The sequence below is a fragment of the Hevea brasiliensis genome, chromosome 18, assembly GCF_030052815.1.
Source record: "Hevea brasiliensis isolate MT/VB/25A 57/8 chromosome 18, ASM3005281v1, whole genome shotgun sequence".
In the NCBI taxonomy this organism is placed as follows: Eukaryota; Viridiplantae; Streptophyta; class Magnoliopsida; order Malpighiales; family Euphorbiaceae; genus Hevea; species Hevea brasiliensis.
In genome coordinates this window covers 52,385,156-52,405,998 of record NC_079510.1, presented here as the reverse complement: position 1 = coordinate 52,405,998, position 20,843 = coordinate 52,385,156, and the positions used below count along the sequence as shown (strand labels likewise).

The window sequence follows — 20,843 nt, the reverse complement described above, 5'->3', positions numbered from 1 at the left end:
ATGCAAGTTTGTACATCAATTAGATAATTAAATTATATGGGGTTCCTGCTTCCATAACATCTCACGGAGGGCTCTAGTTCACTTCTCAGTTCTAGATGAAACTTCAGAAAGTACTTGGCACACAGCTAAATTTTAGTACAGCTTTTCACCCACAGACAAATGGGCAATCTGAGAGGTCAATATAGACTTTAAAAGATATGCTTTGCATATGTGTCATGGATTTTGGAGATCAGTGGGATGATCAGTTATCATTGGTGGGATTTGCTCATAACGATAGTTATCATTCTAGTATTGGAATAGCACCCTATGAGGCATTATATGGCAGGAAGTGTAGATCCTTTTTGTGTTAGACAAAAGTTAGAGAGGCGAGAGTACATGATTTAAATATAGTGCAGTACACTTTAGAGATGGTTCCTTTACTCAGGGAACATTTAAAGATAGCTTTTCAGTAGGTAGAAGAGTTATGCAAATTTGACGCGGAAAGATGTAGAATTTACAGTGGGTCACTATGTGTTCTTAAAGATTTCTCCCATGAAAGAGGTTATGAGATTTAGAAAGAAAGGCAAGTTGGCACCCAGTTATATAGGACCTTTTGAGATCACAGACAGAGTGAGAGCAGTTGCCTACTGGTTAGAGTTGCCACCAAACCTTTCTCATGTCCACCCTGTATTTCATATCTCCATGCTTAGGAAATATATTCTCGATCATTCTCATGTGCTGCAACCAGACACAGTGGAATTGAATGAGAACTTAACCTTTGAGGAGTAGCCAGTAGCTATAGTAGACTATCAGATATGACAGCTTCGATCAAAATAGTTCCTTATGGTTAAAGTTCTTTAGAGGAAAGCACCTGGGAGTTAAAGCCGTATATGCGCAACAAGTACTCATACTTGTTTAGTATGTAACTCAGTGTTATTGTTCCGTCTTATGTAAAATTTGAGAACAAATTTTTTATAAGGAGGAAAGAATGTAACATCTAGAATTTTTAAATAAAAATTATATTCTAACTTCTGGTATTGTGAACTTCGCGTAGGTGTTTTTATTTTGAAGAAATTTCACCGCTGATCAGGACTACATTTTTTATCCAAACACACGGTGTAACACCTTCACTGTAGCAATTTAGTACATTCTACTGTTCCGGTGATTGGTGTCAGTCTAGACAGCTAGAATGTCTGAAAAAATATTTGGACTAGAGTGAGGAGTCATAAATAACTCAAATAATGATAAGAAAAATTTAGGAAAAATTTTAGAAATAAAATACAACCAAGTTAAATGAGTCGGTGTCCTATCGATGGGTAATCCAAAGGGAAGTTGCTGTCTTCACAGCTAGAAGCCTTAAACCCAGGAGAAAATTCATGAAATAATTTTTGAGACTCTAGGGAAGAGTCATTGAGGTTTCTATGGCATTAGAATGCCAAGAAAATACTTAGAAAAAGTTTTAGATCGATATAGACGATTTTGGCTTAATAAGCCAAACGGATGGCATTTTGGTCATTTCGTCTTCGAAGATAATTTTTGACCGACTTGTTCAGTTAAGTAAATAATTATTATGATCTAAAATATGAATAAATATTGCTATAATTAAATTGAAATTGAGTAGAAAAGAAAAAAAAAAGAAAATGAATTAAAATTGCAATTTTGACCTCATGCTTATGTCACTAATCACTTCCACCCAATCACAATTTAACAAATTATCTAAAGGGATAAAAATAAAGAAAAAATGAGATAAAAACAAAGAAATCAGCAGCCTTCTTCCTTCCAAGCAGCCGAACCAAAATGAACCAAAGAGAAAGAGAAGGAGTCCTCCATTGATGCATCACCCAAGCTCCATTTCTCACTCAACTACACCATAAAACCTCATAACCTTTTGATGAAAAATTGATCTTACACCTTGGGCAAGTTAGAGCCAACAAAAAGAAGAAGGAAAAAGAAGGTTTTGCAAACTTGAGAGTTAACTCCAACAAGGTTAGTGCCTTATTTTTCTCTCTTACATCTTTATTTCTTGTTAGAACAACAAATTAAGTAATGAATTGAAAAAAATTTGAAGCAAACTATACATGTTAGGGTTTCTTTAAATTTTAGCAGCCATGAACTTCCATGAGTTTGATGGCTTTTGATGGACTTAAAATGATGTAGGGATATCCCTTGATATATATAAGTAAGATAAAAACTATAGTTGTATGTATAATGCAAGATTTGAGAAATTGAGAACTTATGGTTTTGAGCAAATTGAGGTTTTGCTCCTCTAATGGTGTAGAAACATTTTAATGGTCAATTAGTGACCATTTGGTGAGTTTTAAACTGAATATGAAGTGAATTGAGTCATTGAATGTTGGAAAGGGTAGGCTGCCTTGTGTGTTGCAGTCTGGACTCTTGGAGTCCAGTGTGTTTGGAGAGCCTTAACTGAACTTGTGTAACTCCAATTAGTGCAAGGCCAACTAGAGGTGAAACTAGATACATAATGCCACAACTTTGGTGAAGGAACCCTGCCCAGAAAACCAACCTAAGTGACCCTAAAAATTGACCTAATCCGGGTGACCAATATGCTATCCCTGTAAAATGACCAAATGAACAGTATTCATTCATTTAGTTATAACTCAGCGTAGAAAGGTCCAATTGACCTGAATTTTATATCGATAGAAAGGTGAGACATAGCCCTACAACTTTCATGAAGAAAATAAACCCAAATTTTGACCATAACCTATCCAAAAACTCACCTGTAGTCAATGTACAAAAACTGGCAAAACCAAAAATTACCCAAAAATTCTGGGTAAAGGCAATCCGACCAGTTATAGTACAATAGCCATAACTTGAGTTAGAAAACTTCAAATGGAGTGATTCAAAAAGTGAAATGTAACTAGACACAATAAGAAACAACTTTGATTAAGAAAACTTGATCAAATTCTCACTGTAAAGTGGCCTTACTTGGCTTTATACCTTATTGCTTTTATGGCTTATTAGCCATTCTGTCTGCACACCGGGAGACATATTGTGACCGATGGTGTGACGGCCCGAGGTACCTGGTACCCAGTGCTAGTTTACCCGTTTATCCAGTCCGGTCAATTTGTATAGGTTACTTGGGCATGGAAAAGTATAAATGTAATTGAATTGATTATTAAAGGAAGTAAGGAAATTAAATATCATGATAAAGAACAAAAATGATTACAATAAAAAGAGGCTCAAAATTATCAAAAAAACGATTAATAAAATGCTAGAAAGAGTTAATATCATAAGAATAATAGCAACTGAAAATATTAGCAATTAAATAAATGAGTAAGAATAATTAAAATAAATTAGATTAGTTATTTAGCAAAAAAAAATGAAACGAATTGGAACGATATTAATATTTAATTATTATGAAAGAATTGAGCGCTTTTGAATATGAATAAATTAGAATAAATGATAGTTAATACTAGAAGTATTATATGAAATTAGATTAAATTCCAGAGTATCCAAATTTTGATCTATTTTTTTCTTTATTTATATATTATTTTCTTGTTATATTATTGCACCACTAAGCAGAAATGCTTAGCGTGATGAATTTGTTTCCTTCATGCAGGTACTGAAGGTAAAGTCCAGCGAATATTAAATAGGGATTTTGAAGTTCTGATCTGCAAAAATGTCTGAAGTATTCAAGGTTGTCACCTCCTCAACAATACATGTAGATAGGGCTCATATTAGTCATATTATGTAATTTGTGCATTATAATTATTTATTATGTTGTAATGAAAATTAGAAAATTGTATGTAATATGCATCTGATGTAAATTATGAATTTATGCAATTAGTTTACAAATTATGTAAACTAATGAAGAATGAAATTTTTTCATATATGAGTTGAGCATGAATGGGAATGTTTAGAAATGGATATGAATGAAATTGTATAGATTTAAATACGGAGTTGAAATATATAGATGATGCATGAAATGATGAAATTTTTATTTTAAAATATTATTGAAATTTTCAAACAGGTGAATATTGAAATACGTCAAACGATAATAAAATAGGAGAAACTCCGTTAGTTTCTCCATCGACAAATGATTGATATTAAAAGATAATAACTTAAAAATGATTAAAGGAATAAAGTAAGATAAGATAGGGTGCTCCAGCACCGAATGTAGCACGCTTTGCTCGGCTACACTGTAATCGGGCGAGGGGTGTTACACACTGGCTAACGAACTCACTTTGGAAGTGGGTCAATATTACAGTACTTTTCACCATTTTCAGATGCCCCAGACGCATTTCTGGTATCAGAATTGACATAGGTAAATCCGAACTCCAAATGCATCATTTTATCTAAGGTTGAGTTTAGAATAAAATTTATAAAATATTCATGGGTAGTTAGAAAATTATGATTTCAATTGTATTAGTATAATAGCATTGTTAAGGACTGCAGGACATGATTATAGAATTTTCGAGGTTAGTTTGGATAGTTTTTGCAAAATATTAGTTTAAAACTTAATAGCTGAAAAATGTAAATATGCGAGTTTTGGCTGTTGTGGCAGGCCTAGGAGGGGCATTATGATATTGTTGTGTTGTGTGCCTAAGGCCTTTAAATTAGAAAGTATTGTTTGAGTTATTTTATAGGTTGAGTAGGTCATAGGTAAAGGAAAAACTCTGCTAGATTTTCAACATAAATTTAAGGTGTCTTTAACTCTTTAAGTCCTTGTTTTATTTTAATATTGATAAATTCATGAATATAATTATTTAGATGATTCGAGTCAACCCTCCCCCTCTTCCCAGTCGCCTTAGTGATCTTCGGTTAATCTGTGAGTAGATATTGATTTTATTTATAATTTCAATATTATTATATGTTCTAGGTATGCCAATGCATTCACTTATTGCATATTTATTTTATGAAATTATTGTGGATGTTGCCTTGAGGTAATTTGAAACTGTGTACATGTGTCAGCGTGTGTGTGGTGTGGATATGGATATGGGTAGGATGAGTAGTCAACGTTGGAGCTTGACTCGCTGGGACCTAATCCTTATATATGGATAAGTCGGGATGAGTAAAGCTTCGAGTTGATCTCGTTGACCCCTGCACTTGGATTATTTAGAGAAAGTTCAGTTTGAGTTGACTTCACTAGCAAGTATTGAAATTAAGAGAGCTGTACAAATGATCAGCTCATATATATATTTATTGATGTGACACACGAGTGTGTGAGTGCTCCAAATTATCTTTTGTATGAACATTGTTTGAATTATTTAAAACTATGTGAATATGTTGCATTTCATACATAGGAATATATTAGACTTAGATAGTTATAGAAATTATATTTAAAATTAATATCTTACTCTATGAGTCAAACGCTCACCCCTGTTCAACTATTTTTTTTCCTCAAGTGACAGGTAGACTTATTGAAAATAACCTACTTTTTTTTTCTTGCAAGTTAAATCAGAAAAGTTTAGTTTTACTTTTATTATCTTTTATTCAATTCTAGAACTCCGCATGTATTATTAGATATATTATTTTTTATATGGGATTGTAATAACTTAATTTTTCTAGAATTGTAAACTTAATTATGGGAGATTACTTAGGTGAATGTGATATTTATTTCTATGGATGGAGGGAGCTGAGCTCCCAAATGTTTATTTATCTATTTTAAGGCTTCTGAGGATGAGCTAAACTCCTCATAATATTGATATTATGTGTTATAGGTCGAGCGAGTTAGTACTTCCTATTGGATAGTGCAAATTATGACCGGATGCTGTTCATTTATTTTTTTGAAATTATACCATTTTTCTGGGCTTTATGTTTGGGCTTGAAATAATTAGGCTTATTATGGGTTTTGAGGGCCTTGTACTGATTCAAATCCTAGTGTCAGTCTAGCCCAAAAAATCGAATCGTGACATATATCAAGTCAGATTTTTAAGAGACAATTTCATAATGTTAACTTAATTTTAAGATTGAGGCAACGACTATTTTCCTTAAAGCCTATAAATATCAAGAATAACTAGGAATTAAGTAAGTGAATACTGTCTAAATCATTACTGAATTCTCCTATTTCTTATTTTCAATCTATAATTTTCTAATTTGAGCATCGAAAGAACTAGTGAAAAGATCACTGACCTTGTACTTCTTGCTTTACAGGTTTACATAATACTGGTACTAGTCCTTTGAAACTTGTGGCAGCATAAGATAGAAACACCCGTTAATTTTATATAAAGAAACCACTACTTAAACCCTATCAAATATAAATGGGGCAAGTCAATTATTTTTTTCTTTTAATATTTTTTTATATTAAAAATTTTGTTATTGAGTTGTACCAAACTAATTCATAAAATGAAAAAGCGTGGAGGTCCAATATCCTGTGTTCCAGGCCTAAAAGTTTCAGACCCAGATTCAAAGGAAAAGGAAAAATAATTGGAATGAGCCCATCAACAATGCAAGAGACTATAATTTGGTTGCTTTATTTTAAAGCCTCAACGCCTGTATTTCATGGTAAATATTCTCTTTATTCATTCTGTCAGTTATAAATCTCCACCAGCCACAATTTCAACCTAACGCAAATGATATTATCTCACAGATTCCATCTTAACTTCTTCAACCATCCAGAATTAACTCATCCAGCTCGCATCGCCATTTCTGTTCACATAGTGACGGGGCATTTGACGCGCTGCACTTTCTATTCCTCCACCAGGGTCACTGTTGATTTCTTGCACAGTGTCTTCACTTCCCCATCCGTCAATGGTTTACACTGCATCAGGCGGTCGATCTGTTGGTCCAGATCACCATGAGACAGCATCGTTTTATGCCTCTTTCTTTTTAATTCTATTTTTTTTATTCCACTGGTAATGGAGCAAAGAGTTATTGGGGTTTGAGCTCAAGTCGTGACATGGAGATTTGGAGTTAGGGTTAAGATTCTGGGTAGAGAGAGAGTTTTGTTATTGTTTTGGGAGCTTGCAGCTATGAGGGGAAGATTTTGTTCGAGTCAATGCATAAGGAGTATGGTATATACCCTACTGTTGAGCATTATGCTTTGGGATTCTCTCCTTGGATCGTGTAGAATTCATTGTGATGTTAAACTTGCAGGGAGGGAAGCTTGAGCCTACAAATGTTGGGATTTATGGGCTTCTTGCTGACATTTATGCAGAAGCTGGTATGTGGGATGGTGTAAAAGGAGTGAAGAAGCTGCTTGAAACTCAAGGACTACAAAAAGCACCTGGTCCCAAGTGGATCGAAGCTAAAATAGAACTATACTCATTTGTGTCTGTTGTTGAGTTTAACCCTTAGATTGATTTATTGGTTAAACTGTTAATCGAGATGGAGGAGAAAGGCTGCACGCCATAAACCGAAGTTGTTCTCTATGACCTTGACGCAGAGGAAAAGGACCGAATTATATTAACTGTGATATGATTTTCTTCTGCAGCTTTGCAATATCAGTGGAGACAATCATCCCCAACAACTCCATGTGTAAATTCATCTGCTATCCAGCCGGAACCTACCTTGGCTCAAGATTTGCCAGTGCCATTAAATCAGGTTTATTATTCATCTGCTATATTATTTTATTTTAGTCTTGTTGGTTTCCACACATTACAGTTATAATATGATGCTTTTTCTGCAGACCTTATACCCTATTTTGTGTATTCTTGTACTTCATAGTTTTTCTGGACATGTATAATGGCAATAGAGTTATTCCATATGTCTATCATGCATTTAGATTGTCTTCTAGGATTCTGATTGATGTGTCCATTTTTATTTTTGACTTATTGCATTCCTAAAATTTTATTTTGATAATCAATAAACCAATTTGCTTCTGTCAATAATGAATACTATAATAAATCTTGAAGCTCAGATTGAAATAAAAGGATATTAATATATGTATGTATTTCTGAGTAGTTCAAATGAAATTTATATATTTATTATTTTATTTGGGTTTTCTGATGGGAACTGTTATGACTCTATTCAAATATCATTCCTTAATTTTGCAAAATTTAATATGATAAAATAATGAAATCATTCTTTGGAATTTCAAATCTGGGTACATGTTGAGTATTTGGCTTTGTATCGGCATGTTGCCAACATCCCACAGGTTCAACTTCCGATCTTCGAATTGCTGATGAGTTAGTTGATAAAGAAGAGTATATGAGCTAGTAAACGAGAGAAAGGAAGTAGAGGAGAGGACAAGGACAATAGAAAAGTTATAATTTCCTACATGGGTAAGGTCTAGTCTTCTTTATTTTATTATAATAGTTCTTCATTGCACATACAGAAACTATTCTTGCTGTCTCTACAGAAAGAAAAGAAGTTAAATGCCTATTTATAGGCAAGCAAAAGCTCAAATGGTATTAAAGAAGGAAAGAAAATTGGAATTGAGAGGATGAATATATAACACGATAATGAATATATGAACAGTACAAGATAGCAAAGAAAAAGGCAAAAAAGGCAGTTAGTCAAGTAAGAGCACAGGCCTTTGAAAAGTTATATGAGAAACTTGGAACTAAAGAAGGGAAGAAAGATATTTATAGATTAGCAAGGAGGAGAGAAAAGAAATGTCAAGATCTCAATCAAGTTATAAAGAAGAAAAAGCGTTGGTGAAAGATAAGGACATTAAAGAAAGATGAAAAAATTATTTTAATGATTTCTTTAATAATAGTCAAAATGGACTATAGAACGATAGAAAAGAATGTGAATTATATTAGAACGATTAGATCTTTAGAAGTAAATGAAGCACTTAAGAGAATGAAAGTGGGTAAAGCCTGTGGACCCGATGGAACACCAATTGAAGTGTGGAAGTGTTTGGGAGATATGGGAGTGGCATGGTTAACTAAATTATTTAATAAGATTCTAAACTCAAAGAAAATGTCTGATGAATGGAGGAGTATTTTAGTACCTATTTTTTTAAAAAAGGGAGACATACAGAGTTGTTTGAAATATAGGGGAATTAAACTCATGAGCCATACTATGAAGTTGTGGGAGAGAGTTGTGGAGCATCGACTACGTCATGATACTTCTATCTCTCTCAATCAATTTGGCTTCATGCCCGGTCGTTCAACTATGGAAGCGATCTTTCTCATTAGAAGCTTGATGGAGAAATATAGAGATGTGAAGAAAGATCTACACATGGTTTTTATTGATTTAGAGAAGGCTTATGATAGTGTTCTAAGAGATGTCCTATGGAGTGTGTTAGAACCAAAAAGGGTATCTATTAGGTATATACAAGTGTTGAAAAATATGTATGAAGGAGCAACTACTATTGTGCGCACAGTGGGAGGGTACACAAGAGATTTTCCGATCTCAATTAGATTACACCAAGGATTAGCTATAAGCCCTTACCTTTTTATATTAGTTTTAGATGAATTGACGAAACATATACAAGAGAGTATTCCTTGGTGCATGATGTTTGCGGATGATATTGTTCTGATAGATAAGACGCGAGAAGGAGTCAATAGAAAGCTAGAGTTTTGGAGAAGTACTCTAGAGTCAAAGGACTTTGAGATAAGTAGAACGAAGACAGAATACATGTATTGCAAGTTCAGTGAAGGCCAAACTGGTGATAGGGAATGAGTTAGTTTAGATGGAGTGGTACTGTCCCAAAGTTGTAACACCCCTATTTGTAAAGCTAGGTATATTTCACTGTTTCGGTGACCGGAGTCGGTCCGGATAATTAAGGGGATTAGGACCACACTTAAGACAACTAGATAAGTCATAAACACAAATAATTAGTAATTGTCAATGAGTTAAGTATAAATAAGAAAAACAGAACACAAGAAGTTAAACGAGCCGAGAGTCACAGCGATGGGTGACCTTTTCGGGAACGACTGCGAAGTCGATTTAAAGTCAAATTTTGAACCGTAAAATGTGACACTGCGGTTCTTAGGACCATTACGAATACAGTGGAAAAGAGAAAATCACGGAAAAAGGTTGTTAAGCCAGTCAAATAATTAGGTCAGAGATCCGGAAGAAATATTAAATTATTTGCAAATCGGGTTGAACAGGCGAGGGGCAATTTGGTCAATTGACCCCGAGAGCTGACTCCTGACCCAACTATCAAATAAAATCGGAGAAAAGAAAATTTCGGAATCGAGAATTAAATTAAAGAACTAATAGAAAAATAAATAGAAAAAAAAGAAATGAAAAAGGTGTAGGGAGATGACATCATGCATGACATCATGCATGATGCCATAAATGTTATAATTAATAAATTTAATTATATTGATTTTTGGTCTTCCATAAGATAAAGACATAAAGAAAAGAAAAAGAAAAAAAAAAAAACAAAATTGGTCTTCTTCCATTCTTGCCGCCTCCCTTCCCTCTCCCAAAGCTCCCTCACCAAAACTCCATTAAAGCTCATTTTTGAGCTTGAAGAACCAAAATCCTACCATAAAAAATTGTCCTACCATAACTAGACTTTGTTTGGGCAACTAGGAAAGAAGATTCAAGGAAAAGAAAGAAGAAAAATTTGAAAAAAAGAAGAAAGAAAATTCTGCACTAAGGTTAGTGATTCAAACTTGAAACTTTTAGTTTAATCTTTGTGATTTTAGCTTAAGGAACTTAGAAATGAACATAAAATCAAATGAAAACAAGGGTTAGAGGACTATATGTAAATTGTGGCCAGCTAGGGTTTGAGATGGGAATGCATGAATTTGATTGAATTAAAAGTGTATGTAAACTTGAATGAGTGAGAAATGGTATTGGTATGCTTTGAATTAATTAAATGTAACCAATATGTGAATTAGGGTTTTGAACATTAGGGTTTAAAGACAAAAATGTTAGAAACTTGTAAATGATGTCCTGGACCTAATTTGAAGTGAGAAATGGCCAATGGTGACCAAATGAAGTGTGTTGGAATGGTTGGAGTTAAGGCCAAATTCGGATTGAGTATGCAGCATGACCAAGTTACATTTGAGAGACCAAAAATGAAATTTTATAAGTCCAATTAGTATGAGACCAATTGGGAATGAAAATAGACACTAAATGACACAATTTTCATTTAGGAAGCATGCCCAAAAAGTGACCAAAACCTAGTGAACAAATTGACCAAACTTGGAAAATCTCAGTCTGTCCCTGTATAAACTGACCAAATGAACAATGTTTGTTCATTTGGTCATAACTTGAGCTAGGCAGGTCAAAATGACCTGAAATTTTACCAGTGGTTAGATGAGATATAGACCTAAAACTTTCATGAAGAACATAAACCCAAATTATGCCATTAACTAAGTCGTTTGGCCACCCAAAGTTGGTGACCCAAAACTGCCAGAACCAAAAATTGCCCAGAATTCTGGGTTGAGTTCAATCTAGCATCCATGGTTCAAATGGCTATAACTTGAGCTACAAAACTCCAATTGGAGTGATTCAAAAAGGAGAATAAACTTAAGACAATAGGAAACATTTCCTATGAAGAAAGTTTTATCAAATTCTAACAGTAAAGTGACCAATGGAACAGTGCAACTTAGGACACAAAAACTGAAAAATTCCAAATTTGCCTAAAAGACTTAGAATTTGAGAAAATGACCAAAACCAACAAGTTTGGTAACCAAAATATGGTATGTGGGTGAAGTTGGAGTTCCCATACCTATTAAGCCTTAGAAAGTCAACAAATTAACTTGAATAGTACCATAAATAGTAACTCCAAAATGAAAATTTCCAAGAATGTTAGTTTAAGCATATTTGAGCTAGAATTAAGTATTTATAAATTAATTATTGGATTTACTGTGAAATAAGTTACTTAAACACTATAAATTTTGTGTTTCAGCTGAAAAAGACTCGGAAGGCCTAAAGGCGATTAAGTCCAGGTTTGTGCACAAAAATTTTTAAATTATAGTTTTCATAATGGAAATTGATTTGTTATACATTGTGAATGTTTTTATTCATCATGAATTTTGAGAATGTTGTGTCGCCTATTTTACAATGGAAATTTGGAATGAAAATTAATTATTGATTTGTATGAAATATTTGAACAATATGGTTTTGAATTTAGTTATGGCTTTGAAAATCTTATTTGAAAAATAGTGTGTTGCCTACTTTGTAAATGAAAAGTTTGGAATGAAATATGATTTGTGAATTATATGAAATGTTTGAATAATTTGATTTAAATTGCTTTTATTCACACTTGGCATGGCAATATTAATATGTTCCTCCTCCACTTGTGGGGTGAGTTTAATATTTAATCACTTTTCTCCCTCTCTGGCTTTCCAGTTTGAGGGGCGAGTTTAGATAAGTACTCATTAGCTAGCTAGCCACCTCCCTCATTGATTTCGATTAGTGGGGGTGTTTGCCTTGTTGTGATGTACACACGGCATTTTCGGAAATTTTGTGTCATGGCCTAAGTTGTGTTATTGTTTGGCAACACTATATTTATTAAATTGTTTGATCAAGTTGTGCTCTATATTAAGCTTTGAAAATTATGATTTGTTATAAATGTGATTTGAGGAAAAAAAAAATTGTGAAATGCGATTATGAGATTTTTGAATGACGATTTGTTTATAAATGTTTTAAATTATGCATTTTATGCTTTATTGTGCACCACTGAGTATTTATATACTCAGCGATAGCTTTAACTTACTGTCGCAGATAGAGAAAAGGACATAGCAGAGCGAGTACTCTGATTAGAGAGGAGCACAATTGAAGAATTTTTGTACGAGTATTTGTCTATACTCTGGTAGTTTAGTTTGATGTAAATATGATAGTATGCATATGTATCTTTGTAATTTGAGCAGTTGTACAGATAAAATTGTAATAATATTATTTTTGAGATTTGCATCTGTAAATTAACTTATGATTGTAAATTAATGATTTAAAATGCAATGTGCATGAGTTATGAAATGTTTTGAGATATTAATTATTGATTTGAAATTTGGATTTTGAATTGAAGTGTTGCTATTGCTATTGATTTGAAGTTTGGTTATTGCAAATGGAGTTGTGATTGAGAAATATATTGGAAGTGTTTCTATTTTCAGATTTTGAAGAAATGTTTTCTCAAAATACAAATGGCATTCTGCCGAAATTTTTGTAAAAATTACAGAGATTTTAAATATCCAAAAATTTGATTTATGCTTGGACTCTAAATGAAGGTTTTTAATATTTGAAAAAAATTTTACCCACCAATTCCAAAATGAACGAAAATTATTTTAAAATCCCTTATAGTATATTTAATGGGTTACCAGTAGGCGAAGTACGGTAATTCATTAGGTGTACTACGGGAACATGTTGCATCCTATGAGGAGTAGGGTGTGACATGTTTAGTGGTATCAGAGCAAGGTTTTAAAATGAATTTTGAACTGTGAATTTGAAATATTTTGTCGGTAAATACAACTGCTCAAATGTTTGATATATATGACATATTTACATCATGAATATGCACTAACGGAGGTCAACCTCCTTGTGTTTGTTATCAGAGAGTAGAAAATTTCTGAAAAATGAAATGGAAGAGGGAGATCATTCCGTAGAGCAATCTGTCGAGGCTGAGGCCCGAGGAGAAGCCCCAGCACTCCAGAATGTGAGTTGGTCAGCCACTCCAGCTCCTCCTCAAGCACATGATTCCACCTTTCGGTTGCACAATGAGATGGCTGCATTCTTTCAACAAATGGTGGGAAATATGCCACCTCAAGCACAGACACAAGAACCTGTAGCACAACCACAACCTCCGGCTTGGCAATATGAGAAATTAATGAAATTTGGGGCTACAGAATTCAAAGGAACAGTAGATCCACTGGAAGCAGAACAGTGGTTAGAGAGGATGGAACGGGTTTTCAGAAAACTACAGTGTGCTGAAGAGTTGAAATTCGAATATTCAGTATCACTCTTGCAAGGGGATGCATATGAGTGGTGGAAGACCATCCCCTACAGTCTGGTAGAGCCACCAGTCCTTACATGGGCAGACTTTTTAAGGGAATTTCGGCAAAAGTGGGTCCCCGATACTTATGTAGACATGAAGCTGCAAGAGTTTTTAAGGTTGAAGCAAAGGGATAGAACTATAGCAGAGTATGAGCGAGACTTTTCAAGGCTAAGCCATTATGCTGGAAGCTTAGTCTCCACTCCTAGGGACCGGTGTAAAAGGTTTGAGGCTGGGTTGAGGCCTAGCTTGAGCATGCAAGTGGTAGGGTTTCGACACTAGAATTTTTTTGAATTGATTTCACAAGCCCTGGAACTGGAAAGGATAAAATCAGAATGGGCAGTGAAAAAGAGTACACAAGAGAAAGAGAAAACTGAAAAGGTTACTGGTCAATCTACTGAGAATGGCTCTAGGAAAAGAAAACATTTTGAAGGATCTAGCTTGCACAAATCGGGTAGAAGTATATCTTCTAGACAGAAACCATCCCAATCTGATCAGCAAACTCAACAGACACGCAGAAAAACGCTGTCGGATTGACTTTGTGAGACTTGTGGTAAACCACATAGTGGAGTATGTTATAGAGCTATAAGAGCATGTTTCAATTGTAGAGGGACTGGTCATTTTGCTAATGATTGCATAAGTCCACGCCGTTATGGATCATTCACCACATCAGAAGGATTAGCCCAAGTTTCTACCCCAAAGAGTTTACCAACAGTTGGTAGAGGTAGAGGCAGAGGTAGGGGTAGTACACCTGGAAGTCAGAGTATTGTGAATCAACCAGGACAAGGTGATGCTCCAGTGAGAGTATACACTATGCGACAGAGGGACGAGAATGAGACTTTTGGTATGGTTGTTGGTATTTTCTCAATTCTTAACTGAGATATGCATATGTGTAAAAAAAAAAAAAAATCAATTTTGATATGTTAGTGACTAGTCTTTTTAAAATTAATTTTGGAAGAGTTTGTCAGTGAAAAGTATTTGCTAGCACACAAGAATTTATAAAGTTAATTAGTAAGCCTAATTATGTAAGGAAAGAGAACTCAAAAGTAAGTTATAGTAATATAGCTACCTTAGATGTGGGTATGGATATTACTGCTGATAAATGTCAGTGGGTACCATAATCAAAATAAGTCCAAGATATTAATGAATTTAAAAGAAATAAGATATATGGAAGTTTGATCTATTGGGATGTATCGTAGTAACTATGCAATAATCTTGATGTTTGTGCTGTAAGCTGCATATTACAATACTGACTTGGGATTCATTGTGTAGAGTTACGTACTACCCAATAGTATATAAGGATAAGAATAGTTGTAAATGGCATTTGTTTTAGTACAGTTATGATAAGATAAAGTTTTCTTATTGGAAAGGAGTTTGAAAATCCTAACCTGGGATTTAAAACTCTAAAGTTAGAATATTGAAAGGTTATAGTTCAGTATAAAAGAAAATAATGACTACACATCAGTGCAAAATAAGCTATAGAATATCGATAGATAAGAATAAATAGAACAGTAAGAAATGAGAAAAATACTAGATGAGGAATTACCATCAAGGCAAGCAATTTACTGAAGATGCGTAACGACATTCCAAACCATTTTATCAACAAAGAAATAAGTTAAACCAAAGCAAACAAGATAATGCAAAATGGCACATAGGCCTTGGTCATAACTGGAGATGGTAAGATAATGATTATGGACCTATGGCCAAGAAAGAAAAGACTACAAAAGAAAATAATTGCTAAAACAATAGTAAGAAAAAGACTAAAATATTCTAAACTAAAATGAAGGTTACATCAAATGATTAAGAGATTTGATAAGAAAAGAGTAAAACTAAGTTCTTACTCATAGGATCACACGAGGTCCTAGAAAAGCGGATCCACTAGTACATAGATTTGCTTACCCCTAAAATTGAAATGAATTTGAATCTAACTTATGACAGAAGCTCATAAGGAACTTGGCACATGAGGTGAGCAATCGATGATGAAATAGCGTTGGTTAAAGTGCTAGGGACCATTATTCCGATTATAAAGCTATGTAGAAATATAAAAAAAACATGAGAAAATAACACGTATGACTATTTGAGGACAGATAGTGGACACAATTTCGAGGATGAAATTATTTTAAGGGGGGAGAATTGTAACACCCCCATTTGTAAAGCTAGGTATATTTCACTGTTCCGGTGACCGGAGTCGGTCCGGACAATTAAGGGGATTAGGACCACACTTAAGACAACTAGATAAGTCATAAACACAAATAATTAGTAATTGTCAATTAGTTAAGTATAAATAAGAAAAACAGAACACAAGAAGTTAAACGAGCCGAGAGTCACAACGATGGGTGACCTTCTCAGGAACGATTGCGAAGTTGATTTAAAGTCAAATTTCGAACCGTAAAATGTGATGCTGCGGTCCTTAGGACCATTAAGAACACAGTGGAAAAGAGAAAATCACGGAAAAAAGGTTATTAAGCCAGTCAAATAATTAGGTCAAGGATCTAGAAGAAATATTGAATTATTTGCAAACCAAGTTGAACCGGCGAGGGGCAATTTGGTCATTTGACCCTGAGAGCTAACTCCTGACCCAACTGTCAAATAAAATAAGAGAAAAGAAAATTTCGGAATCGAGAATTAAATTAAAGAACTAATAGAAAAATAAATAGAAAAAAAAGAAATGAAAAAGGTGTAGGGAGATGACATCATGCATGACATCATGCATGATGCCATAAATTTTATAATTAATAAATTTAATTATATTGATTTTTGGTCTTCCATAAGATAAAGACATAAAGAAAAGAAAAAGAAAAAAAAAAACAAAATTGGTCTTCTTCCATTCTTGCCACCTCTCTTCCCTCTCCCAAAGCTCCCTCACCAAAACTCCATTAAAGCTCATTTTTGAGCTTGAAGAACCAAAATCCTACCATAGAAAATTGTCCTACCATAACTAGACTTTGTTTGGGCAACTAGGAAAGAAGATTCAAGGAAAAGAAAGAAGAAAAATTTGAAGAAAAGAAGAAAGAAAATTCTGCACTAAGGTTAGTGATTCAAACTTGAAATTTTTAGTTTAATCTTTGTGATTTTAGCTTAAGGAACTTAGAAATGAACATAAAATTAAATGAAAACAAGGGTTGGAGGACTATATGTAAATTTTGGCCAGCTAGGGTTTGAGATGGAAATGCATGAATTTGATTGAATTAAAAGTGTATGTAAACTTGAATGAGTGAGAAATGGTATTGGTATGCTTTGAATTAATTAAATGTAACCAATATGTGAATTAGGGTTTTGGACATTAGGGTTTAGAGACAAAAATGTTAGAAACTTATAAATGATGTCTTGGACCTAATTTGAAGTGAGAAATGGTCAATGGTGACCAAATGAAGTGTGTTGGAATGGTTGGAGTTAAGGCCAAATTCGGATTGAGTATGGTCATGCTGCTGGTAGCATGACCAAGTTACCTTTGAGGGATCAAAAATGAAATTTTACAAGTCCAATTAGTATGAGACCAATTGGGAATAAAAATAGACACTAAATGACACAATTTTTATTCAGGAAGCATGCCCAAAAAGTGACCAAAACCTAGTGAACAAATTGACCAAACTTGGAAAATCTCAGTCTGTCCCTGTATAAACTGACCAAATGAACAGTATTTGTTCATTTGGTCATAACTTGAGCTAGGGAGGTCAAAATGACCTGAAATTTTACCAGTGGTTAGATGAGATATAGACCTAAAACTTTCATGAAGAACACAAACCCAAATTATGTCATTAACCAAGTCGTTTGGCCACCCAAAGTTGGTGACCCAAAACTAATAGAACCAAAAATTGCCCAGAATTCTGGGTTGAGTCCAATCCGGCAGCCATGGTTCAAATGGCTATAACTTGAGCTACAAAACTCCAATTGGAGTGATTCAAAAAGGAGAATAAACTTAAGACAATAGGAAACATTTCCTATGAAGAAAGTTTTATCAAATTCTAACAGTAAAGTGACCAATGGAACAGTGCAACTTAGGACACAAAAACTGAAAAATTCCAAATTTGCCTAAAAGACTTAGAATTTGAGAAAATGACCAAAACCAACAAGTTTGGTAACCAAAATATGGTATGTGGGTGAAGTTGGAGTTCCCATACCTATTAAGCCTTAGAAAGTCAACAAATTAACTTGAATAGTACCATAAATAGTAACTCCAAAATGAAAATTTCCAAGAATGTTAGTTTAAGCATATTTGAGCTAGAATTAAGTATTTATAAATTAATTATTGGATTTACTGTGAAATAAGTTACTTAAACACTATAAATTTTGTGTTTCAGCTGAAAAAGACTCGGAAGGCCTAAAGGCGATTAAGTCCAGGTTTGTGCACAAAAATTTTTAAATTATAGTTTTCATAATGGAAATTGATTTGTTATACATTGTGAATGTTTTTATTCATCATGAATTTTGAGAATGTTGTGTCGCCTATTTTACAATGGAAATTTGGAATGAAAATTAATTATTGATTTGTATGAAATATTTGAACAATATGGTTTTGAATTTAGTTATGGCTTTGAAAATCTTATTTGAAAAATAGTGTGTTGCCTACTTTGTAAATGAAAAGTTTGGAATGAAATATGATTTGTGAATTATATGAAATGTTTGAATAATTTGATTTAAATTGCTTTTATTCACACTTGGCATGGCAATATTAATATGTTCCTCCTCCACTTGTGGGGTGAGTTTAATATTTAATCACTTTTCTCCCTCTCTGGCTTTCCAGTTTGAGGGGCGAGTTTAGATAAGTACTCATTAGCTAGCTAGCCACCTCCCTCATTGATTTCGATTAGTGGGGGTGTTTGCCTTGTTGTGATGTACACACGGCATTTTCGGAAATTTTGTGTCATGGCCTAAGTTGTGTTATTGTTTGGCAACACTATGTTTATTAAATTGTTTGATCAAGTTGTGCTCTATATTAAGCTTTGAAAATTATGATTTGTTATAAATGTGATTTGAGGAAAAAAAAAATTGTGAAATGCGATTATGAGATTTTTGAATGACGATTTGTTCATAAATGTTTTAAATTATGCATTTTATGCTTTATTGTGCACCACTGAGTATTTATATACTCAGCGATAGCTTTAACTTGCTGTCGCAGATAGAGAAAAGGACATAGCAGCAGAGCGAGCTGCTACAGTTAGAGAGGAGCACAATTGAAGAATTTTTGTACGAGTATTTGTCTATACTCTAGTAGTTTAGTTTGATGTAAATATGATAGTATGCATATGTATCTCTATAATTTGAGCAGTTGTACAGATAAAATTGTAATAATATTATTTTTGAGATTTGCATCTGTAAATTAACTTATGATTGTAAATTAATGATTTAAAATGCAATGTGCATGAGTTATGAAATGTTTTAAGATATTAATTATTGATTTGAAATTTGGATTTTGAATTGAAGTGTTGCTATTGCTATTAATTTGAAGTTTGGTTATTGCAAATGGAGTTGTGATTGAGAAATATATTGGGAGTGTTTCTATTTTCAGATTTTGAAGAACTGTTTTCTCAAAATACAAACGGCATTCTGCCGAAATTTTTGTAAAAATTACAGAGATTTTAAATATCCAAAAATTTGATTTATGCTTGGACTCTAAATGAAGGTTTTTAATATTTGAAAAAAATTTTACCCACCAATTCCAAAATGAACGAAAATTATTTTAAAATCCCTTGTAGTATATTTAATGGGTTACCAGTAGGCGAAGTACGGTAATTCATTAGGTGTACTACGGGAACATGTTGCATCCTACGAGGAGTAGGGTGTGACAAAAGTAATCACTTTAAATATCTCGGCTCAGTCCTTCAAGTAGATAGGGGATGTGAGGAGGATGTTAGTCATAGGATTAAAGTCGGATGGTTGAAGTGGAGACGTGCCACAGGAGTTTTATGTGATCACAAGATCCCTAGTGAGTTGAAAGAAAAATTTTACCGTGCAGCCATACGACCGACTATGTTATATGGTAGTGAGTGTTGGGCATTGAAGGAGTCATATGCGTCTAAGATAAGAGTTGCAAAGATGAGAATGTTAAGGTGGATGAGTGGCCATGCTAAACAAGATAAAGTCTGTAATGAGAGTATTAGAGAAAAAGTATGAGTTGTACCAATTGAGGATAAGTTGAGAGAAGGGAGATTGAGGTGGTTTGGTCATGTAAAGCGTAGACATACGGAGGTTCCAGTTAGACAAGTAGAGCACATTAGGTTAGAGGATAGAAAGAAAAAAATGAATAGACCTAAATTGACTTGGGGGAGAGTAGTATAACATGACCTAGAAGTATTACAAATTTCTGAGGATTTAACTCAAAATCGTTTAGAGTGGAGAAAGTAAATCCATATAGATGATCCCAAATTTTTGGGATAAAGACTTAGTTGAGTTGAGTCACGTGAATCAAAAGCATGTGAGGGTTTGGAAGTCAAAACACTAGAAATTGTACTTTCAAAAGACTGTTGAAATGAGAGAGACTTGAGGGGTAAACTGTGTAAAACAGTGTGAGCACATTGCACTGTGCAAAAAAATTATAAAGTGCCACCAGTTTTATTATATTAGTATATATTTGACTCTTGCAACTATCTCACCGCCATACAAAAAAATTGTTAAGTGCCACCAGTTTTATTATATTAGTGTATATTTGACTCCTGCAACTATCTCACCGCCAATAGGTGAAATCCTTATCAACTCCCCCGCCGCCCCCTCCCCTCCCCAACCATCTCACCGTTGTACAAAAAAATTGTCAAGTGCCACCAGTTTTATTATATTAGTGTATATTTGACTCCTGCAACTATCTCACCGCCAATAGGTGAAATCCTTATCAACTCCCCCGCCGCCCCCTCCCCTCCCCAACCATCTCACCGCTGTACAAAAAAATTGTCAAGTGCCACCAGTTTTATTATATTAGTGTATATTTGACTCCTGCAACCATCTCACCACCAATAGGTGAAATCCTTATCAACTCCCCCGGCCGCCCCCAGGGAGAAGGGAAACAGAGATTTAAATTGTGTGCTGAATTTGAAAATTGCAAAATAGAACTGGATCTTGGAAGGATAATGTT

The 20,843-nt window shown here is 34.0% G+C and overlaps 1 long non-coding RNA gene across 1 annotated transcript; it reads left to right on the top strand.

Moving 5' to 3' along the window:
* Window positions 1–6,442: 6,442 nt before the first annotated feature.
* Window positions 6,443–19,073, top strand: LOC110668758 (uncharacterized). Its single transcript, XR_002497582.2, has 4 exons — window positions 6,443–7,482; window positions 8,036–8,162; window positions 11,699–11,738; window positions 18,897–19,073. It is a non-coding gene; the product is annotated as an uncharacterized LOC110668758 (long non-coding RNA).
* Window positions 19,074–20,843: the final 1,770 nt, after the last annotated feature.